Below are 24,012 nucleotides of genomic sequence, written 5' to 3'. Positions count from 1 at the left end.
TATATATATATATATATATATATATGCGCACACACACACATAGATATAAACGTATTCTCCGTTGAGATATTGCAGCCGCTGCTGTGTCCAGGCCCAGGAGCCTTAGCACTGTGCTGTGATGTTACTCAATACCACTGACATCACTAGGTGTAAACAACATCTCTCCTTTGCTGTGTATGTGACTATGGAGCTGTTTGGTGATGTCGTCTATTACGGCCTTCATAGAAGCAACAGGAGATTGTTGCATCCATCTTGAACCCTCAGAACTACAGTGCTATGATGTCACTCACTTCCACAGGCCTTGCAGAGTGTAAACAACAACAACCCAGCTTTGTTGTGTATGTAACCATAGGGATTTGTGATGTCACCTAGAACCTTCACAGCAGCGACAGCTTTATGAGGAGCATCAGCACTGCTCTGCCTGAGCAGAACCATCACCGCCATAGGTTGTCAAATAACCCGGATTTAACCCACACAGGTAAGTCCAATGGGGTGCAGGCATGTCCTCTATGCTTACAGCTTCCCGTGGGTGTTGGTTTGATACCGTTTGGGGACAGCCAAGGAGGCATCTGCAGGCAACAAAGGTAGGTGTGTGCTTGTGTGTGTGTTTCCTATGCAGATCCTAAGCCCAGTGTCACATGCAAGTAGGAGGAGTAAGAAGGGTTCCTGGCAAATCCGGGTTATGGATTGCATTTAAAAAGGCCCCGTGGGAGTGCAATGGGCCCCTGTCTTGCTGCTTAGCAATAATGGTATGGGTTTAGGTTCTGCTGTGTGTACTGGTGGTTGACTGCCCCCCAGCCCAGAGTGTGCATGGAAAATTGTCTGGCAGCCTCCCTGACAGCAAGCAGTGATAGTGCCCATGAAGGGGACCTTGTTGGGCCCGCCCCTTTCACGGTTATCGCTTCTCGGCCTTTTGGCTAAGATCAAGTGTAGTATCTGTTCTTATCAGTTTAATATCTGATACGTCCCCTATCTGGGGACCATATATTAAATGGATTTTTGAGAACGGGGGCCGATTTCGAAGCTTGCTTCCGTCGCCCTATGCATTGACCCGATATGGCAGTATCTTCGGGTACAGTGCACCACCCCCTTACAGGGTTAAAAAGAAAGATTCCTACTTTCATTGCTACCTGCTTGCTGGCTAGCCAGCTAGCCAGCCCTGTGGGCCTTGCTGCTGCTGCAGCCAAAAAACAAAAGGTGGTGCTGCTGCTGCTTCTGCTGCTTCTGCTTCTGCTTGTGTCTGGCCCCTGTTGGAGCGTCCAGGCACAGGACTTCTGCTGCTGCTGACTAAATGGCCTCCTTAATTGGATCATTTGAGTAGCCAGCACACCTGTGCAGGTAGGGCATGACATGATAGGCAGCTGCCTTGATAGCGGGTGGGTGCTGAATGTTCCTAATTGACAAAATAAGATTAATGCTTATGAAGAAATATAAAATCTCATCCCTTCCCCAATATCGCGCCACACCCCTACCCCTTAATTCCCTGGTTGAACGTGATGGACATATGTCTTTTTTCGACCGTACTAACTATGTAACTATGTAACATAACATGGGGGGGGGGGGGGGGTCTCCTGGCTGTTCACACAGGTGTGTCATTGCTGTACATTGACCATGCATTGCTTCTGTGGTATTGCAAAGGCAAAGACAAATGCTTCCAGCCATCCATTGCACTAATGGATTGGTCATCAGCTGGCTGTCTATGTCCCGCATCAATATAGACCAAAGTACAGAGGGTTAGGCTATGCTATTGTGCACCTACCTGATGCATCAGAAGGTGCGAGGCCCTTGCTAAATTCTGTGCACAGACTTTGAGATCTATGCTTTAGACTGTATCTAAACCTGCTCCAACATGGACTGACATTCTGGCCTACTTTCAGCCGATGCGACTTGTCTGTCGCTGAACAGTCGCTTTTTATGTATTCAGCACCTATGTATAATGTTGTAAAAATGCTCTAGAAGCTAAAGTCGCAGAAATGTCACACATATTTGGCCTGCAACTTTCTGTGCGACAAATTCAGACAGGAAAAATCAGTATAAATCCTTAGAAAATTATCCCCCAGTGTCTCCATCTGCTGGCGGTATTGAATAAGCATTGCTGCACTGATGGGGTATGCATTAGACGAAAAAAAAGAAGAAAAAGAAGAATAATACGCCCAGAAAAGAGGCGAAAAGGAGAAAAACGTAAAAAAACGTGAAAAAAAAGTAAGAGGAAGAGAAGGGAAAAAAAGGTGGAAATGGGTTTAAAAGTGATTTCGGCGGAGAAATATATATATATATATATATATATATATATATATATGCGCACACACACACATAGATATAAACGTATTCTCCGTTGAGATATTGCAGCCGCTGCTGTGTCCAGGCCCAGGAGCCTTAGCACTGTGCTGTGATGTCACTCAATACCACTGACATCACTAGGTGTAAACAACATCTCTCCTTTGCTGTGTATGTGACTATGGAGCTGTTTGGTGATGTCGTCTATTACGGCCTTCATAGAAGCAACAGGAGATTGTTGCATCCATCTTGAACCCTCAGAACTACAGTGCTATGATGTCACTCACTTCCACAGGCCTTGCAGAGTGTAAACAACAACAACCCAGCTTTGTTGTGTATGTAACCAAAGGGATTTGTGATGTCACCTAGAACCTTCACAGCAGCGACAGCTTTATGAGGAGCATCAGCACTGCTCTGCCTGAGCAGAACCATCACCGCCATAGGTTGTCAAATAACCCGGATTTAACCCACACAGGTAAGTCCAATGGGGTGCAGGCATGTCCTCTATGCTTACAGCTTCCCGTGGGTGTTGGTTTGATACCGTTTGGGGACAGCCAAGGAGGCATCTGCAGGCAACAAAGGTAGGTGTGTGCTTGTGTGTGTGTTTCCTATGCAGATCCTAAGCCCAGTGTCACATGCAAGTAGGAGGAGTAAGAAGGGTTCCTGGCAAATCCGGGTTATGGATTGCATTTAAAAAGGCCCCGTGGGAGTGCAATGGGCCCCTGTCTTGCTGCTTAGCAATAATGGTATGGGTTTAGGTTCTGCTGTGTGTACTGGTGGTTGACTGCCCCCCAGCCCAGAGTGTGCATGGAAAATTGTCTGGCAGCCTCCCTGACAGCAAGCAGTGATAGTGCCCATGAAGGGGACCTTGTTGGGCCCGCCCCTTTCACGGTTATCGCTTCTCGGCCTTTTGGCTAAGATCAAGTGTAGTATCTGTTCTTATCAGTTTAATATCTGATACGTCCCCTATCTGGGGACCATATATTAAATGGATTTTTGAGAACGGGGGCCGATTTCGAAGCTTGCTTCCGTCGCCCTATGCATTGACCCGATATGGCAGTATCTTCGGGTACAGTGCACCACCCCCTTACAGGGTTAAAAAGAAAGATTCCTACTTTCATTGCTACCTGCTTGCTGGCTAGCCAGCTAGCCAGCCCTGTGGGCCTTGCTGCTGCTGCAGCCAAAAAACAAAAGGTGGTGCTGCTGCTGCTTCTGCTGCTTCTGCTGCTTCTGCTTCTGCTTGTGTCTGGCCCCTGTTGGAGCGTCCAGGCACAGGACTTCTGCTGCTGCTGACTAAATGGCCTCCTTAATTGGATCATTTGAGTAGCCAGCACACCTGTGCAGGTAGGGCATGACATGATAGGCAGCTGCCTTGATAGCGGGTGGGTGCTGAATGTTCCTAATTGACAAAATAAGATTAATGCTTATGAAGAAATATAAAATCTCATCCCTTCCCCAATATCGCGCCACACCCCTACCCCTTAATTCCCTGGTTGAACGTGATGGACATATGTCTTTTTTCGACCGTACTAACTATGTAACTATGTAACATAACATGGGGGGGGGGGGGGGGGGGTCTCCTGGCTGTTCACACAGGTGTGTCATTGCTGTACATTGACCATGCATTGCTTCTGTGGTATTGCAAAGGCAAAGACAAATGCTTCCAGCCATCCATTGCACTAATGGATTGGTCATCAGCTGGCTGTCTATGTCCCGCATCAATATAGACCAAAGTACAGAGGGTTAGGCTATGCTATTGTGCACCTACCTGATGCATCAGAAGGTGCGAGGCCCTTGCTAAATTCTGTGCACAGACTTTGAGATCTATGCTTTAGACTGTATCTAAACCTGCTCCAACATGGACTGACATTCTGGCCTACTTTCAGCCGATGCGACTTGTCTGTCGCTGAACAGTCGCTTTTTATGTATTCAGCACCTATGTATAATGTTGTAAAAATGCTCTAGAAGCTAAAGTCGCAGAAATGTCACACATATTTGGCCTGCAACTTTCTGTGCGACAAATTCAGACAGGAAAAATCAGTATAAATCCTTAGAAAATTATCCCCCAGTGTCTCCATCTGCTGGCGGTATTGAATAAGCATTGCTGCACTGATGGGGTATGCATTAGACGAAAAAAAAGAAGAAAAAGAAGAATAATACGCCCAGAAAAGAGGCGAAAAGGAGAAAAACGTAAAAAAACGTGAAAAAAAAGTAAGAGGAAGAGAAGGGAAGGGAAAAAAAGGTGGAAATGGGTTTAAAAGTGATTTCGGCGGAGAAATATATATATATATATATATATATATATATATATATATATATATATATATGCGCACACACACACATAGATATAAACGTATTCTCCGTTGAGATATTGCAGCCGCTGCTGTGTCCAGGCCCAGGAGCCTTAGCACTGTGCTGTGATGTCACTCAATACCACTGACATCACTAGGTGTAAACAACATCTCTCCTTTGCTGTGTATGTGACTATGGAGCTGTTTGGTGATGTCGTCTATTACGGCCTTCATAGAAGCAACAGGAGATTGTTGCATCCATCTTGAACCCTCAGAACTACAGTGCTATGATGTCACTCACTTCCACAGGCCTTGCAGAGTGTAAACAACAACAACCCAGCTTTGTTGTGTATGTAACCATAGGGATTTGTGATGTCACCTAGAACCTTCACAGCAGCGACAGCTTTATGAGGAGCATCAGCACTGCTCTGCCTGAGCAGAACCATCACCGCCATAGGTTGTCAAATAACCCGGATTTAACCCACACAGGTAAGTCCAATGGGGTGCAGGCATGTCCTCTATGCTTACAGCTTCCCGTGGGTGTTGGTTTGATACCGTTTGGGGACAGCCAAGGAGGCATCTGCAGGCAACAAAGGTAGGTGTGTGCTTGTGTGTGTGTTTCCTATGCAGATCCTAAGCCCAGTGTCACATGCAAGTAGGAGGAGTAAGAAGGGTTCCTGGCAAATCCGGGTTATGGATTGCATTTAAAAAGGCCCCGTGGGAGTGCAATGGGCCCCTGTCTTGCTGCTTAGCAATAATGGTATGGGTTTAGGTTCTGCTGTGTGTACTGGTGGTTGACTGCCCCCCAGCCCAGAGTGTGCATGGAAAATTGTCTGGCAGCCTCCCTGACAGCAAGCAGTGATAGTGCCCATGAAGGGGACCTTGTTGGGCCCGCCCCTTTCACGGTTATCGCTTCTCGGCCTTTTGGCTAAGATCAAGTGTAGTATCTGTTCTTATCAGTTTAATATCTGATACGTCCCCTATCTGGGGACCATATATTAAATGGATTTTTGAGAACGGGGGCCGATTTCGAAGCTTGCTTCCGTCGCCCTATGCATTGACCCGATATGGCAGTATCTTCGGGTACAGTGCACCACCCCCTTACAGGGTTAAAAAGAAAGATTCCTACTTTCATTGCTACCTGCTTGCTGGCTAGCCAGCTAGCCAGCCCTGTGGGCCTTGCTGCTGCTGCAGCCAAAAAACAAAAGGTGGTGCTGCTGCTGCTTCTGCTGCTTCTGCTTCTGCTTGTGTCTGGCCCCTGTTGGAGCGTCCAGGCACAGGACTTCTGCTGCTGCTGACTAAATGGCCTCCTTAATTGGATCATTTGAGTAGCCAGCACACCTGTGCAGGTAGGGCATGACATGATAGGCAGCTGCCTTGATAGCGGGTGGGTGCTGAATGTTCCTAATTGACAAAATAAGATTAATGCTTATGAAGAAATATAAAATCTCATCCCTTCCCCAATATCGCGCCACACCCCTACCCCTTAATTCCCTGGTTGAACGTGATGGACATATGTCTTTTTTCGACCGTACTAACTATGTAACTATGTAACATAACATGGGGGGGGGGGGGGTCTCCTGGCTGTTCACACAGGTGTGTCATTGCTGTACATTGACCATGCATTGCTTCTGTGGTATTGCAAAGGCAAAGACAAATGCTTCCAGCCATCCATTGCACTAATGGATTGGTCATCAGCTGGCTGTCTATGTCCCGCATCAATATAGACCAAAGTACAGAGGGTTAGGCTATGCTATTGTGCACCTACCTGATGCATCAGAAGGTGCGAGGCCCTTGCTAAATTCTGTGCACAGACTTTGAGATCTATGCTTTAGACTGTATCTAAACCTGCTCCAACATGGACTGACATTCTGGCCTACTTTCAGCCGATGCGACTTGTCTGTCGCTGAACAGTCGCTTTTTATGTATTCAGCACCTATGTATAATGTTGTAAAAATGCTCTAGAAGCTAAAGTCGCAGAAATGTCACACATATTTGGCCTGCAACTTTCTGTGCGACAAATTCAGACAGGAAAAATCAGTATAAATCCTTAGAAAATTATCCCCCAGTGTCTCCATCTGCTGGCGGTATTGAATAAGCATTGCTGCACTGATGGGGTATGCATTAGACGAAAAAAAAGAAGAAAAAGAAGAATAATACGCCCAGAAAAGAGGCGAAAAGGAGAAAAACGTAAAAAAACGTGAAAAAAAAGTAAGAGGAAGAGAAGGGAAGGGAAAAAAAGGTGGAAATGGGTTTAAAAGTGATTTCGGCGGAGAAATATATATATATATATATATATATATATATATATATATATGCGCACACACACACATAGATATAAACGTATTCTCCGTTGAGATATTGCAGCCGCTGCTGTGTCCAGGCCCAGGAGCCTTAGCACTGTGCTGTGATGTCACTCAATACCACTGACATCACTAGGTGTAAACAACATCTCTCCTTTGCTGTGTATGTGACTATGGAGCTGTTTGGTGATGTCGTCTATTACGGCCTTCATAGAAGCAACAGGAGATTGTTGCATCCATCTTGAACCCTCAGAACTACAGTGCTATGATGTCACTCACTTCCACAGGCCTTGCAGAGTGTAAACAACAACAACCCAGCTTTGTTGTGTATGTAACCATAGGGATTTGTGATGTCACCTAGAACCTTCACAGCAGCGACAGCTTTATGAGGAGCATCAGCACTGCTCTGCCTGAGCAGAACCATCACCGCCATAGGTTGTCAAATAACCCGGATTTAACCCACACAGGTAAGTCCAATGGGGTGCAGGCATGTCCTCTATGCTTACAGCTTCCCGTGGGTGTTGGTTTGATACCGTTTGGGGACAGCCAAGGAGGCATCTGCAGGCAACAAAGGTAGGTGTGTGCTTGTGTGTGTGTTTCCTATGCAGATCCTAAGCCCAGTGTCACATGCAAGTAGGAGGAGTAAGAAGGGTTCCTGGCAAATCCGGGTTATGGATTGCATTTAAAAAGGCCCCGTGGGAGTGCAATGGGCCCCTGTCTTGCTGCTTAGCAATAATGGTATGGGTTTAGGTTCTGCTGTGTGTACTGGTGGTTGACTGCCCCCCAGCCCAGAGTGTGCATGGAAAATTGTCTGGCAGCCTCCCTGACAGCAAGCAGTGATAGTGCCCATGAAGGGGACCTTGTTGGGCCCGCCCCTTTCACGGTTATCGCTTCTCGGCCTTTTGGCTAAGATCAAGTGTAGTATCTGTTCTTATCAGTTTAATATCTGATACGTCCCCTATCTGGGGACCATATATTAAATGGATTTTTGAGAACGGGGGCCGATTTCGAAGCTTGCTTCCGTCGCCCTATGCATTGACCCGATATGGCAGTATCTTCGGGTACAGTGCACCACCCCCTTACAGGGTTAAAAAGAAAGATTCCTACTTTCATTGCTACCTGCTTGCTGGCTAGCCAGCTAGCCAGCCCTGTGGGCCTAGTTGCTGCAGCCAAAAAACAAAAGGTGGTGCTGCTGCTGCTTCTGCTGCTTCTGCTTGTGTCTGGCCCCTGTTGGAGCGTCCAGGCACAGGACTTCTGCTGCTGCTGACTAAATGGCCTCCTTAATTGGATCATTTGAGTAGCCAGCACACCTGTGCAGGTAGGGCATGACATGATAGGCAGCTGCCTTGATAGCGGGTGGGTGCTGAATGTTCCTAATTGACAAAATAAGATTAATGCTTATGAAGAAATATAAAATCTCATCCCTTCCCCAATATCGCGCCACACCCCTACCCCTTAATTCCCTGGTTGAACGTGATGGACATATGTCTTTTTTCGACCGTACTAACTATGTAACTATGTAACATAACATGGGGGGGGGGGGGGGGGGTCTCCTGGCTGTTCACACAGGTGTGTCATTGCTGTACATTGACCATGCATTGCTTCTGTGGTATTGCAAAGGCAAAGACAAATGCTTCCAGCCATCCATTGCACTAATGGATTGGTCATCAGCTGGCTGTCTATGTCCCGCATCAATATAGACCAAAGTACAGAGGGTTAGGCTATGCTATTGTGCACCTACCTGATGCATCAGAAGGTGCGAGGCCCTTGCTAAATTCTGTGCACAGACTTTGAGATCTATGCTTTAGACTGTATCTAAACCTGCTCCAACATGGACTGACATTCTGGCCTACTTTCAGCCGATGCGACTTGTCTGTCGCTGAACAGTCGCTTTTTATGTATTCAGCACCTATGTATAATGTTGTAAAAATGCTCTAGAAGCTAAAGTCGCAGAAATGTCACACATATTTGGCCTGCAACTTTCTGTGCGACAAATTCAGACAGGAAAAATCAGTATAAATCCTTAGAAAATTATCCCCCAGTGTCTCCATCTGCTGGCGGTATTGAATAAGCATTGCTGCACTGATGGGGTATGCATTAGACGAAAAAAAAGAAGAAAAAGAAGAATAATACGCCCAGAAAAGAGGCGAAAAGGAGAAAAACGTAAAAAAACGTGAAAAAAAAGTAAGAGGAAGAGAAGGGAAAAAAAGGTGGAAATGGGTTTAAAAGTGATTTCGGCGGAGAAATATATATATATATATATATATATATATATATATATATATATATGCGCACACACACACATAGATATAAACGTATTCTCCGTTGAGATATTGCAGCCGCTGCTGTGTCCAGGCCCAGGAGCCTTAGCACTGTGCTGTGATGTCACTCAATACCACTGACATCACTAGGTGTAAACAACATCTCTCCTTTGCTGTGTATGTGACTATGGAGCTGTTTGGTGATGTCGTCTATTACGGCCTTCATAGAAGCAACAGGAGATTGTTGCATCCATCTTGAACCCTCAGAACTACAGTGCTATGATGTCACTCACTTCCACAGGCCTTGCAGAGTGTAAAGAACAACAACCCAGCTTTGTTGTGTATGTAACCATAGGGATTTGTGATGTCACCTAGAACCTTCACAGCAGCGACAGCTTTATGAGGAGCATCAGCACTGCTCTGCCTGAGCAGAACCATCACCGCCATAGGTTGTCAAATAACCCGGATTTAACCCACACAGGTAAGTCCAATGGGGTGCAGGCATGTCCTCTATGCTTACAGCTTCCCGTGGGTGTTGGTTTGATACCGTTTGGGGACAGCCAAGGAGGCATCTGCAGGCAACAAAGGTAGGTGTGTGCTTGTGTGTGTGTTTCCTATGCAGATCCTAAGCCCAGTGTCACATGCAAGTAGGAGGAGTAAGAAGGGTTCCTGGCAAATCCGGGTTATGGATTGCATTTAAAAAGGCCCCGTGGGAGTGCAATGGGCCCCTGTCTTGCTGCTTAGCAATAATGGTATGGGTTTAGGTTCTGCTGTGTGTACTGGTGGTTGACTGCCCCCCAGCCCAGAGTGTGCATGGAAAATTGTCTGGCAGCCTCCCTGACAGCAAGCAGTGATAGTGCCCATGAAGGGGACCTTGTTGGGCCCGCCCCTTTCACGGTTATCGCTTCTCGGCCTTTTGGCTAAGATCAAGTGTAGTATCTGTTCTTATCAGTTTAATATCTGATACGTCCCCTATCTGGGGACCATATATTAAATGGATTTTTGAGAACGGGGGCCGATTTCGAAGCTTGCTTCCGTCGCCCTATGCATTGACCCGATATGGCAGTATCTTCGGGTACAGTGCACCACCCCCTTACAGGGTTAAAAAGAAAGATTCCTACTTTCATTGCTACCTGCTTGCTGGCTAGCCAGCTAGCCAGCCCTGTGGGCCTTGCTGCTGCTGCAGCCAAAAAACAAAAGGTGGTGCTGCTGCTGCTTCTGCTGCTTCTGCTTGTGTCTGGCCCCTGTTGGAGCGTCCAGGCACAGGACTTCTGCTGCTGCTGACTAAATGGCCTCCTTAATTGGATCATTTGAGTAGCCAGCACACCTGTGCAGGTAGGGCATGACATGATAGGCAGCTGCCTTGATAGCGGGTGGGTGCTGAATGTTCCTAATTGACAAAATAAGATTAATGCTTATGAAGAAATATAAAATCTCATCCCTTCCCCAATATCGCGCCACACCCCTACCCCTTAATTCCCTGGTTGAACGTGATGGACATATGTCTTTTTTCGACCGTACTAACTATGTAACTATGTAACATAACATGGGGGGGGGGGGGGGGTCTCCTGGCTGTTCACACAGGTGTGTCATTGCTGTACATTGACCATGCATTGCTTCTGTGGTATTGCAAAGGCAAAGACAAATGCTTCCAGCCATCCATTGCACTAATGGATTGGTCATCAGCTGGCTGTCTATGTCCCGCATCAATATAGACCAAAGTACAGAGGGTTAGGCTATGCTATTGTGCACCTACCTGATGCATCAGAAGGTGCGAGGCCCTTGCTAAATTCTGTGCACAGACTTTGAGATCTATGCTTTAGACTGTATCTAAACCTGCTCCAACATGGACTGACATTCTGGCCTACTTTCAGCCGATGCGACTTGTCTGTCGCTGAACAGTCGCTTTTTATGTATTCAGCACCTATGTATAATGTTGTAAAAATGCTCTAGAAGCTAAAGTCGCAGAAATGTCACACATATTTGGCCTGCAACTTTCTGTGCGACAAATTCAGACAGGAAAAATCAGTATAAATCCTTAGAAAATTATCCCCCAGTGTCTCCATCTGCTGGCGGTATTGAATAAGCATTGCTGCACTGATGGGGTATGCATTAGACGAAAAAAAAGAAGAAAAAGAAGAATAATACGCCCAGAAAAGAGGCGAAAAGGAGAAAAACGTAAAAAAACGTGAAAAAAAAGTAAGAGGAAGAGAAGGGAAAAAAAGGTGGAAATGGGTTTAAAAGTGATTTCGGCGGAGAAATATATATATATATATATATATATATATATATATATATATATATATATGCGCACACACACACATAGATATAAACGTATTCTCCGTTGAGATATTGCAGCCGCTGCTGTGTCCAGGCCCAGGAGCCTTAGCACTGTGCTGTGATGTCACTCAATACCACTGACATCACTAGGTGTAAACAACATCTCTCCTTTGCTGTGTATGTGACTATGGAGCTGTTTGGTGATGTCGTCTATTACGGCCTTCATAGAAGCAACAGGAGATTGTTGCATCCATCTTGAACCCTCAGAACTACAGTGCTATGATGTCACTCACTTCCACAGGCCTTGCAGAGTGTAAACAACAACAACCCAGCTTTGTTGTGTATGTAACCAAAGGGATTTGTGATGTCACCTAGAACCTTCACAGCAGCGACAGCTTTATGAGGAGCATCAGCACTGCTCTGCCTGAGCAGAACCATCACCGCCATAGGTTGTCAAATAACCCGGATTTAACCCACACAGGTAAGTCCAATGGGGTGCAGGCATGTCCTCTATGCTTACAGCTTCCCGTGGGTGTTGGTTTGATACCGTTTGGGGACAGCCAAGGAGGCATCTGCAGGCAACAAAGGTAGGTGTGTGCTTGTGTGTGTGTTTCCTATGCAGATCCTAAGCCCAGTGTCACATGCAAGTAGGAGGAGTAAGAAGGGTTCCTGGCAAATCCGGGTTATGGATTGCATTTAAAAAGGCCCCGTGGGAGTGCAATGGGCCCCTGTCTTGCTGCTTAGCAATAATGGTATGGGTTTAGGTTCTGCTGTGTGTACTGGTGGTTGACTGCCCCCCAGCCCAGAGTGTGCATGGAAAATTGTCTGGCAGCCTCCCTGACAGCAAGCAGTGATAGTGCCCATGAAGGGGACCTTGTTGGGCCCGCCCCTTTCACGGTTATCGCTTCTCGGCCTTTTGGCTAAGATCAAGTGTAGTATCTGTTCTTATCAGTTTAATATCTGATACGTCCCCTATCTGGGGACCATATATTAAATGGATTTTTGAGAACGGGGGCCGATTTCGAAGCTTGCTTCCGTCGCCCTATGCATTGACCCGATATGGCAGTATCTTCGGGTACAGTGCACCACCCCCTTACAGGGTTAAAAAGAAAGATTCCTACTTTCATTGCTACCTGCTTGCTGGCTAGCCAGCTAGCCAGCCCTGTGGGCCTTGCTGCTGCTGCAGCCAAAAAACAAAAGGTGGTGCTGCTGCTGCTTCTGCTGCTTCTGCTTCTGCTTGTGTCTGGCCCCTGTTGGAGCGTCCAGGCACAGGACTTCTGCTGCTGCTGACTAAATGGCCTCCTTAATTGGATCATTTGAGTAGCCAGCACACCTGTGCAGGTAGGGCATGACATGATAGGCAGCTGCCTTGATAGCGGGTGGGTGCTGAATGTTCCTAATTGACAAAATAAGATTAATGCTTATGAAGAAATATAAAATCTCATCCCTTCCCCAATATCGCGCCACACCCCTACCCCTTAATTCCCTGGTTGAACGTGATGGACATATGTCTTTTTTCGACCGTACTAACTATGTAACTATGTAACATAACATGGGGGGGGGGGGGGTCTCCTGGCTGTTCACACAGGTGTGTCATTGCTGTACATTGACCATGCATTGCTTCTGTGGTATTGCAAAGGCAAAGACAAATGCTTCCAGCCATCCATTGCACTAATGGATTGGTCATCAGCTGGCTGTCTATGTCCCGCATCAATATAGACCAAAGTACAGAGGGTTAGGCTATGCTATTGTGCACCTACCTGATGCATCAGAAGGTGCGAGGCCCTTGCTAAATTCTGTGCACAGACTTTGAGATCTATGCTTTAGACTGTATCTAAACCTGCTCCAACATGGACTGACATTCTGGCCTACTTTCAGCCGATGCGACTTGTCTGTCGCTGAACAGTCGCTTTTTATGTATTCAGCACCTATGTATAATGTTGTAAAAATGCTCTAGAAGCTAAAGTCGCAGAAATGTCACACATATTTGGCCTGCAACTTTCTGTGCGACAAATTCAGACAGGAAAAATCAGTATAAATCCTTAGAAAATTATCCCCCAGTGTCTCCATCTGCTGGCGGTATTGAATAAGCATTGCTGCACTGATGGGGTATGCATTAGACGAAAAAAAAGAAGAAAAAGAAGAATAATACGCCCAGAAAAGAGGCGAAAAGGAGAAAAACGTAAAAAAACGTGAAAAAAAAGTAAGAGGAAGAGAAGGGAAAAAAAGGTGGAAATGGGTTTAAAAGTGATTTCGGCGGAGAAATATATATATATATATATATATATATATATATATATATATATATATATATATGCGCACACACACACATAGATATAAACGTATTCTCCGTTGAGATATTGCAGCCGCTGCTGTGTCCAGGCCCAGGAGCCTTAGCACTGTGCTGTGATGTCACTCAATACCACTGACATCACTAGGTGTAAACAACATCTCTCCTTTGCTGTGTATGTGACTATGGAGCTGTTTGGTGATGTCGTCTATTACGGCCTTCATAGAAGCAACAGGAGATTGTTGCATCCATCTTGAACCCTCAGAACTACAGTGCTATGATGTCACTCACTTCCACAGGCCTTGCAGAGTGTAAACAACAACAACCCAGCTTTGTTGTGTATGTAACCATAGGGATTTGTGATGTCACCTAGAACCTTCACAGCAGCGACAGCTTTATGAGGAGCATCAGCACTGCTCTGCCTGAGCAGAACCATCACCGCCATAGGTTGTCAAATAACCCGGATTTAACCCACACAGGTAAGTCCAATGGGGTGCAGGCATGTCCTCTATGCTTACAGCTTCCCGTGGGTGTTGGTTTGATACCGTTTGGGGACAGCCAAGGAGGCATCTGCAGGCAACAAAGGTAGGTGTGTGCTTGTGTGTGTGTTTCCTATGCAGATCCTAAGCCCAGTGTCACATGCAAGTAGGAGGAGTAAGAAGGGTTCCTGGCAAATCCGGGTTATGGATTGCATTTAAAAAGGCCCCGTGGGAGTGCAATGGGCCCCTGTCTTGCTGCTTAGCAATAATGGTATGGGTTTAGGTTCTGCTGTGTGTACTGGTGGTTGACTGCCCCCCAGCCCAGAGTGTGCATGGAAAATTGTCTGGCAGCCTCCCTGACAGCAAGCAGTGATAGTGCCCATGAAGGGGACCTTGTTGGGCCCGCCCCTTTCACGGTTATCGCTTCTCGGCCTTTTGGCTAAGATCAAGTGTAGTATCTGCATTTGGTCTGGTCGGAAGGTGTCTGTGGTACCCCGCTTCTCGGCCTTGGGGGATTGTCTCTCCTTACGGAGGGACTTCACCCCCTTGCTGCTATTGGGGAGCGGGCTTAGTCCTCAGACAACGGGTTGCGATCCCCCTGTCTCTGGGACCTTGTGTCTCAGAAGGCATTTTCGGTACGTTGAGCGTTACCTGTAGCTTCGGAAGCACCTAGGGTACCCCCGACCTCTGCCTTGGGTAAGGGTTCCGCTTTTATAGCGGGATTCCGAGCCCCTGCTGCTATTGGGGAAGGGGCTTAGTCCCTGGGTGTGGAAGATGCCGTTCTCCTGGGCTTTCCCCTCTGGGGAAATGTCGATGCGAAATACCATCCGCATAGAGGTGTCGGAGAGCCATCGTCAGTTGAAGAACCTCCGCTTCATTGCGGAGGTGATTCTTCTTGACTACTTCCGCCTCAATAGGGAGGACATCCTGTGTCTAAATGACCAGGAAAGCCGTGGCCTGTATACCGTCACCTTCACGGCCACGGCGTGTTGCGATAACATCTATGCAACCTTGTCTGGTGCGGACCAGAGGGACGATCGACTCGACGGTCTTTCGTTCCAGTTCCTCTATGGTGAGGAACATATACCGTTGGTGGTGGCTATGCACAGCCCTCATGTGACCACGGAGGATATAGCCACTTTTCTTCGGCGATACTGCGAAGAGGTGCGATTCGCAAACAAAATCTTGAACTCCGTGCGGTTCTGGAACGGCAAGAGGAAGTTCTGGGTCAAGCTCCGTAAGGATCCCGGTGGTATTGGGGGTCTTTGCCATCCGCCCCCAAATTTTGCCATCGGGAGAGTTCGGGGCTTCCTGTTCTATCCTCAAATGCCTATGTATTGCCGAAATTGCTTGAGGTTTGGCCACACCCAGGAGACCTGCGGCGCGGAGCGTGTGATTCGCTGCAATAGGTGTGGCCAAGAAGGTCACATAGCCTCAAGATGTAGCCATACGATAAGGTGCAACCTCTGCGGAGAGGAAAATCACGATTTTAATTCCTGTCCCCATAAAGCAAAAACTACGATGGGTGGGTCAAGGCTGGGCCCACCCAAAGAGGGGACAGGACAAAAGACGTCCTTTTTTAAGATGCCCAAACCCCAGATGGCAGGTACTGATGGGTCCAGGCCCAAGACCTCTGGTGCTCCATCGGGGGGCCCACCGTTGGTAGTGCTAGGGGGAGGCCATGGGGATTCCACGAAGCCCGGGCGGGTGATCGAGTTTACTGCCCGGGAAATTGAAAGACGTCGATCGACTTCCTACCTGGCTCAAGAGCCCGCCGAAACTTCTGAAGGGGGCTCACCTGTGGCGGGTGGCAGCCGACGGGCCTCGGTGGGGGCAGAGGTGGACCCAAAATTGCAGCATAAGCCAGGTACTGGCTTGGCCCAGGGTCGCCCTGCTCCGGACGAAGAGGCCCCGGTGAAAGCCCGCCGGAAGGGGAGCCAGGTGGCCAGGTCTGAGCCCGGTCCTGTTACTCCGCCTATACAGGACAGGGCCAAGAAGACAAGTGGCGCCAAACCAGGGTTTGCTGCCCCGCCAGCAGTGGACCCGGTGGGTAAAACTGGCCATCGTCGATCGATGGGGAAGTTGGAGCAACAGTCCTCAGCAACGCTTGCTGGGGAACAAGCGATGAAAACTTCCCAAGGTAGCGGCAAAGGTTCCGGAAAAGAGGCCTCACAGGCCCCTGTGCAGCAGTTCCAGTCGTCAAAAGATGAAAGAAGACGCAGATCCATCAGCCGGGGGCCAGAGATTACATCGAGTGAGAGCAACACAGAGGATATGGACAGCAGTGTGACATTTAAAAGACAAAGAGAAGAAGAAGAGGAAGACATTCAAAGGAAAGCGGCGTGCCGTAGTTCGGACGAGAGCGAGCTCAGGGTCGGGGCATCATCGATCTCAAGCTCCGACCCTCAGAACATCAAGGAGCTGATGACCCCGCAGGCGGGGGATGACGGTACGCAGCTTATTATTGACTTTGATTCTCCAAGCACGGACTCTCCATAAACTATGCCTATCCCTGTAAAAATTGCCTCACTCAATGTGAGGTCCTTAAAGAGCCCTGATCGCAGGGCTGCTTTATTTTCTTATCTAGAGACATGTGACTTTGACCTTTGCCTGCTACAAGAATGTGGAATCCCTAGTAAAATGGACTATAAAGACTTAAAAGAAGACTGGAAGCTGGGCCCATCCATATGGTCCGGTGCAAATGACTGTCGTTCTGTGGGTGTTGGGCTGCTCTGCCGAGGCCAGTCCTTTTCTATTCATACAGTAACTGAGATTGTGCCTGGCAGAGCTCTTTTAATTCATCTATATTTTAATGGACTTTTAATTCGTGTTTTAAATGTGTATGCCCCTCCTGATAAACAGGAGCGGGCAGAACTATTTGAAATTTTACCACTGTTTTGTGTTGGGTCTTCCCCCTGCTGGTGGGAGGTGATTTTAACTGCATACGTGATGGGGAACACCGGCAGGGTGGGGATATTAATCGTAAAGACCGCACTTCTTACCTGCTTAAAAATTTTATTGATGATTTTAATTTGAAAGATTGCTGGAAGGATCTCTTGCCGGAGGACCCGGGCGCCACATGGTCCAATGGAAGAGTGAGCTCCAGAATCGATTTTATTTTTTCCTCTAGAGCTTTTAAACCCCTGAAATGCACGCTCGAGCAGAATATCTTCTCTGATCATAAGCTCCTCTTGGTGGTCCTGGAGCTAGAGGGGGAGCAAAAAGCAAAAAGGGGCCTCTGGAGATTAAACACCACACTCCTAGAGGACCCTGAGATAAAAGAGGAGTTTGTGCGGACCTACCAGTGCTGGCAATCACAAAGAAAACCCCACGAGCCTATGCTGCACTGGTGGGAGGGCACCAAATCTAAAATCAGATTTTTTTTTATCAAAGCAGGTAAGAAGAAGGCAAAAATGGAAAAACAGTGGTTTTATGTTCTTAACATGCGTTTAAATGTACTTTTTAAATTGAAAGAAGCTGGTATGGATGTAGAAAATGATATTTTAAACCTTAAAACTGAAATAAAACATGCCATAGAAAAGAAAGGGAAACAAATCATTTTTAACTCACATGTGCAGCACCTGGAGGAGGGCGAGAAATGTTCCCGTTTCTTTTTTAAAAAAGTGATGAATAGGAGGGATATCATCCAAAACCTTGAGGGTGAATCCACTCCAAAAGGCATGTTAGATGCAGTTTTTAACTTCTACCAGCTTCTTTTTAATAAGAAAGATCTTAATCCATCCTTTTTAGAACATGTTCTTAATTCCCTTGATTTTAAGCTAGATGTTTTAGACCAGGAGGTTTTATCCCGTGATCTTAACTTAGATGAACTTTTATTTGTTTTTAAAAGTTTTTCTAGTGGGAAGGCCCCTGGGGAAGATGGTTTACCCATCGAATTTTATTTAGCTTTTTGGGATATTTTAAAGGATGATATGGTTTTATTGTATAAAGAAACTTTTATTGTTAATGAACTTCCCCCTTCCTGGAGGAGGGGGATTGTATCATTACTTTTTAAAAAGGGTGAAAAGGATATGCTAAAAAATTGGCGCCCCATCACACTTTTAAATGTCGATTATAAAGTTTTAGCCAAGTTATTAGCTGTCCGTTTTAAACCTTTTATTCATAAATTAATTCACCCAAATCAGGTTTGTGGGGTACCTGGAAGGTCTATAGCTGAATCCCTAAATATTTTAAGAGATGTTTTATGGTATTTTAAGGATAGAAATCAAACTGTAGCAATTTTATCCTTAGACTTTGAAAAAGCCTTTGATAGGGTCTCCCATGAATACCTGTTTTTAGTTCTTAAAAAGATGGCAGTGCCTGAAACGATTTTAAGCCGAATCATGCTTTTATACCGATCCTGTTTTAGTCAAGTCTCTGTTAATGGCTTTTTAACCAGCGGTGTTCCTCTTTTATCAGGTGTCAAACAGGGCTGCCCCCTGTCCCCACTCCTTTTTATTTGCGCAATCGAACCACTGATGGCCCTCCTCAGAAAAGACCGGGTAGTAAGAGGCGTACCGATACCTGGTGGAGGAGGGACCCATCTAAAGGTGTTGGGGTACATGGATGATGTCACCATACTGTGCCCGGACTCTCCATCCATGAGGGGGGCATTGAGGAACACCAGCTATTTCTGCGAGGTCTCTGGTTTTAAGCTAAACACAGATAAATGTGACTGTTTTTATATTGGCTCCTGGGATTCATCCATCACCCCAGGAGTCACAATGCAACAGGATCAAATTAAAGTTTTAGGTATTGTTTTTAACCAGGTCAATGATGGGAGCCCTAACTGGGATTCAGCTATAGCTAAGATGGAGAAGAAGATTTTAATGTGGAATCTTAGAAACCTTACCATGGAGGGGAAGATTTTAATAATAAAGATGGTTTTACTCCCTATTATGCTATACATTGCCATGGTATTTCCTCCATCTATTTTATACATTAAAAAAGTAACTAGAATTGTTTTTACTTTTTTATGGGGTTCAAAAATGGAGAAATTAAAGCGTGATTTTATGTACAAAAGTAAAGATAATGGCGGGAAAGATGTTCCTAACCTTTTTACTTTCTTTTACATAAAGTATTTCTGTTTCTGTTTTAAAATTATTAAATCCGATGGCATTTTTAGCTGCTTTTTAAGGTACGCTGCGGGCATGGTTTTTAAAAGATGGTTGCGCATCCCTCTGAACGCTCCGGTGCTTCTGTGTCCCCCAAAACATTATGTGGTGTTGGAAAAGACAGTCAGGCTCCTAGGTCTCCAAGATTTGGAGCCTGACATACTGGGGGACCAGAGAAAGGTATCAAAGGTCCTCAGGCGGAGTGAGGTTACCCTGGCAGTGTCCAATTTCACACAGGCAAGATCCAAAAAGGTATGGCGGAACGTGTACGGGAAGTTTCTGGCGAATGTACACAGGGATCTTGCCTGGGCAATCGTCCACCAGTGCCTCCCTACTCGTGAGTTCCAGCACAGGCGAGGACTGGTGGCGAGAGCCAAGTGCCCGAGAGATGGCTGCGGAGTGGACGAAACGGTGCTGCACATATTTTGGAACTGCCCTTTTGCACGGGAGCTTTGGAGGAAGGTAGGCCCACTTTTGAAGTGGGCCTGCGGCCTAAAAGATTTTAATCACGAATGTGTCTTTTACGGTCTTTTTAACTGCCCCAATTTTAAACAGCAGATGATCTGCTGGATGATTATTAATTGTTTTAAAAATGCCATCTGGAAAGTTAGGAACATCTTACTTTTTAAACATGATTTTATTGATGTTAAAAACTGTATAAAGCTGGCCCTGAGTGAGATGTACATCTATTACCTAAGAGACAAGAAACAGTTGGGGGCCAGCGAGGCAGCATCCATGTGGTGTCTGCCTCTATGGAACGAAATAACAATATAATCAGTTTTTATGACATTTGTATAATGTTTTATCCTGCCATTTTTATTTTTTCTCCTTTTATTACTGGTTTTATTATTTGTATTTTAAAACTTTTGTGAACCTTTTATTATTTTGCATTTTAAATTTTGTATGGTTTCTTATTTATTCAATAAAATTTTGTTGAAACCTTATCTGTTCTTATCAGTTTAATATCTGATACGTCCCCTATCTGGGGACCATATATTAAATGGATTTTTGAGAACGGGGGCCGATTTCGAAGCTTGCTTCCGTCGCCCTATGCATTGACCCGATATGGCAGTATCTTCGGGTACAGTGCACCACCCCCTTACAGGGTTAAAAAGAAAGATTCCTACTTTCATTGCTACCTGCTTGCTGGCTAGCCAGCTAGCCAGCCCTGTGGGCCTTGCTGCTGCTGCAGCCAAAAAACAAAAGGTGGTGCTGCTGCTGCTTCTGCTGCTTCTGCTTCTGCTTGTGTCTGGCCCCTGTTGGAGCGTCCAGGCACAGGACTTCTGCTGCTGCTGACTAAATGGCCTCCTTAATTGGATCATTTGAGTAGCCAGCACACCTGTGCAGGTAGGGCATGACATGATAGGCAGCTGCCTTGATAGCGGGTGGGTGCTGAATGTTCCTAATTGACAAAATAAGATTAATGCTTATGAAGAAATATAAAATCTCATCCCTTCCCCAATATCGCGCCACACCCCTACCCCTTAATTCCCTGGTTGAACGTGATGGACATATGTCTTTTTTCGACCGTACTAACTATGTAACTATGTAACATAACATGGGGGGGGGGGGGGTCTCCTGGCTGTTCACACAGGTGTGTCATTGCTGTACATTGACCATGCATTGCTTCTGTGGTATTGCAAAGGCAAAGACAAATGCTTCCAGCCATCCATTGCACTAATGGATTGGTCATCAGCTGGCTGTCTATGTCCCGCATCAATATAGACCAAAGTACAGAGGGTTAGGCTATGCTATTGTGCACCTACCTGATGCATCAGAAGGTGCGAGGCCCTTGCTAAATTCTGTGCACAGACTTTGAGATCTATGCTTTAGACTGTATCTAAACCTGCTCCAACATGGACTGACATTCTGGCCTACTTTCAGCCGATGCGACTTGTCTGTCGCTGAACAGTCGCTTTTTATGTATTCAGCACCTATGTATAATGTTGTAAAAATGCTCTAGAAGCTAAAGTCGCAGAAATGTCACACATATTTGGCCTGCAACTTTCTGTGCGACAAATTCAGACAGGAAAAATCAGTATAAATCCTTAGAAAATTATCCCCCAGTGTCTCCATCTGCTGGCGGTATTGAATAAGCATTGCTGCACTGATGGGGTATGCATTAGACGAAAAAAAAGAAGAAAAAGAAGAATAATACGCCCAGAAAAGAGGCGAAAAGGAGAAAAACGTAAAAAAACGTGAAAAAAAAGTAAGAGGAAGAGAAGGGAAAAAAAGGTGGAAATGGGTTTAAAAGTGATTTCGGCGGAGAAATATATATATATATATATATATATATATATATATATATATGCGCACACACACACATAGATATAAACGTATTCTCCGTTGAGATATTGCAGCCGCTGCTGTGTCCAGGCCCAGGAGCCTTAGCACTGTGCTGTGATGTCACTCAATACCACTGACATCACTAGGTGTAAACAACATCTCTCCTTTGCTGTGTATGTGACTATGGAGCTGTTTGGTGATGTCGTCTATTACGGCCTTCATAGAAGCAACAGGAGATTGTTGCATCCATCTTGAACCCTCAGAACTACAGTGCTATGATGTCACTCACTTCCACAGGCCTTGCAGAGTGTAAACAACAACAACCCAGCTTTGTTGTGTATGTAACCATAGGGATTTGTGATGTCACCTAGAACCTTCACAGCAGCGACAGCTTTATGAGGAGCATCAGCACTGCTCTGCCTGAGCAGAACCATCACCGCCATAGGTTGTCAAATAACCCGGATTTAACCCACACAGGTAAGTCCAATGGGGTGCAGGCATGTCCTCTATGCTTACAGCTTCCCGTGGGTGTTGGTTTGATACCGTTTGGGGACAGCCAAGGAGGCATCTGCAGGCAACAAAGGTAGGTGTGTGCTTGTGTGTGTGTTTCCTATGCAGATCCTAAGCCCAGTGTCACATGCAAGTAGGAGGAGTAAGAAGGGTTCCTGGCAAATCCGGGTTATGGATTGCATTTAAAAAGGCCCCGTGGGAGTGCAATGGGCCCCTGTCTTGCTGCTTAGCAATAATGGTATGGGTTTAGGTTCTGCTGTGTGTACTGGTGGTTGACTGCCCCCCAGCCCAGAGTGTGCATGGAAAATTGTCTGGCAGCCTCCCTGACAGCAAGCAGTGATAGTGCCCATGAAGGGGACCTTGTTGGGCCCGCCCCTTTCACGGTTATCGCTTCTCGGCCTTTTGGCTAAGATCAAGTGTAGTATCTGTTCTTATCAGTTTAATATCTGATACGTCCCCTATCTGGGGACCATATATTAAATGGATTTTTGAGAACGGGGGCCGATTTCGAAGCTTGCTTCCGTCGCCCTATGCATTGACCGATATGGCAGTATCTTCGGGTACAGTGCACCACCCCCTTACAGGGTTAAAAAGAAAGATTCCTACTTTCATTGCTACCTGCTTGCTGGCTAGCCAGCTAGCCAGCCCTGTGGGCCTTGCTGCTGCTGCAGCCAAAAAACAAAAGGTGGTGCTGCTGCTGCTTCTGCTGCTTCTGCTTCTGCTTGTGTCTGGCCCCTGTTGGAGCGTCCAGGCACAGGACTTCTGCTGCTGCTGACTAAATGGCCTCCTTAATTGGATCATTTGAGTAGCCAGCACACCTGTGCAGGTAGGGCATGACATGATAGGCAGCTGCCTTGATAGCGGGTGGGTGCTGAATGTTCCTAATTGACAAAATAAGATTAATGCTTATGAAGAAATATAAAATCTCATCCCTTCCCCAATATCGCGCCACACCCCTACCCCTTAATTCCCTGGTTGAACGTGATGGACATATGTCTTTTTTCGACCGTACTAACTATGTAACTATGTAACATAACATGGGGGGGGGGGGGGGGGTCTCCTGGCTGTTCACACAGGTGTGTCATTGCTGTACATTGACCATGCATTGCTTCTGTGGTATTGCAAAGGCAAAGACAAATGCTTCCAGCCATCCATTGCACTAATGGATTGGTCATCAGCTGGCTGTCTATGTCCCGCATCAATATAGACCAAAGTACAGAGGGTTAGGCTATGCTATTGTGCACCTACCTGATGCATCAGAAGGTGCGAGGCCCTTGCTAAATTCTGTGCACAGACTTTGAGATCTATGCTTTAGACTGTATCTAAACCTGCTCCAACATGGACTGACATTCTGGCCTACTTTCAGCCGATGCGACTTGTCTGTCGCTGAACAGTCGCTTTTTATGTATTCAGCACCTATGTATAATGTTGTAAAAATGCTCTAGAAGCTAAAGTCGCAGAAATGTCACACATATTTGGCCTGCAACTTTCTGTGCGACAAATTCAGACAGGAAAAATCAGTATAAATCCTTAGAAAATTATCCCCCAGTGTCTCCATCTGCTGGCGGTATTGAATAAGCATTGCTGCACTGATGGGGTATGCATTAGACGAAAAAAAAGAAGAAAAAGAAGAATAATACGCCCAGAAAAGAGGCGAAAAGGAGAAAAACGTAAAAAAACGTGAAAAAAAAGTAAGAGGAAGAGAAGGGAAAAAAAGGTGGAAATGGGTTTAAAAGTGATTTCGGCGGAGAAATATATATATATATATATATATATATATATATATATATATATATGCGCACACACACACATAGATATAAACGTATTCTCCGTTGAGATATAGCAGCCGCTGCTGTGTCCAGGCCCAGGAGCCTTAGCACTGTGCTGTGATGTCACTCAATACCACTGACATCACTAGGTG

General features: G+C 46.1%; 8 non-coding genes and 1 pseudogene across 8 annotated transcripts; all 9 read left to right on the top strand.

Moving 5' to 3' along the window:
- The first annotated feature begins 897 nt into the window (after positions 1–897).
- On the top strand, positions 898–1,088 carry LOC130335197 (U2 spliceosomal RNA). The gene has a single exon (XR_008876866.1). It is a non-coding gene; the product is annotated as a U2 spliceosomal RNA (small nuclear RNA).
- Positions 1,089–3,171: 2,083 nt separating this feature from the next.
- Positions 3,172–3,362, top strand: LOC130335196 (U2 spliceosomal RNA). The gene has a single exon (XR_008876865.1). It is a non-coding gene; the product is annotated as a U2 spliceosomal RNA (small nuclear RNA).
- Positions 3,363–5,476: 2,114 nt separating this feature from the next.
- Positions 5,477–5,667, top strand: LOC130335195 (U2 spliceosomal RNA). The gene has a single exon (XR_008876864.1). It is a non-coding gene; the product is annotated as a U2 spliceosomal RNA (small nuclear RNA).
- Positions 5,668–7,757: 2,090 nt separating this feature from the next.
- Positions 7,758–7,948, top strand: LOC130335194 (U2 spliceosomal RNA). The gene has a single exon (XR_008876863.1). It is a non-coding gene; the product is annotated as a U2 spliceosomal RNA (small nuclear RNA).
- Positions 7,949–10,032: 2,084 nt separating this feature from the next.
- Positions 10,033–10,223, top strand: LOC130335193 (U2 spliceosomal RNA). Its single transcript, XR_008876862.1, has one exon. It is a non-coding gene; the product is annotated as a U2 spliceosomal RNA (small nuclear RNA).
- Positions 10,224–12,312: 2,089 nt separating this feature from the next.
- Positions 12,313–12,503, top strand: LOC130335192 (U2 spliceosomal RNA). The gene has a single exon (XR_008876861.1). It is a non-coding gene; the product is annotated as a U2 spliceosomal RNA (small nuclear RNA).
- A 2,097-nt stretch (positions 12,504–14,600) lies between these two features.
- LOC130335181 (U2 spliceosomal RNA) lies at positions 14,601–14,775 on the top strand (annotated as a pseudogene).
- A 5,431-nt stretch (positions 14,776–20,206) lies between these two features.
- Positions 20,207–20,392, top strand: LOC130335151 (U2 spliceosomal RNA). Its single transcript, XR_008876841.1, has one exon. It is a non-coding gene; the product is annotated as a U2 spliceosomal RNA (small nuclear RNA).
- A 2,085-nt stretch (positions 20,393–22,477) lies between these two features.
- Positions 22,478–22,667, top strand: LOC130335147 (U2 spliceosomal RNA). The gene has a single exon (XR_008876837.1). It is a non-coding gene; the product is annotated as a U2 spliceosomal RNA (small nuclear RNA).
- Positions 22,668–24,012: the final 1,345 nt, after the last annotated feature.

This window comes from Hyla sarda, unplaced genomic scaffold (assembly GCF_029499605.1).
Source record: "Hyla sarda isolate aHylSar1 unplaced genomic scaffold, aHylSar1.hap1 scaffold_448, whole genome shotgun sequence".
NCBI lineage: Eukaryota > Metazoa > Chordata > Amphibia > Anura > Hylidae > Hyla > Hyla sarda.
The sequence above is the reverse complement of the archived record's forward strand: the minus strand, read 5'-3'. Positions and strand labels throughout refer to the sequence as shown.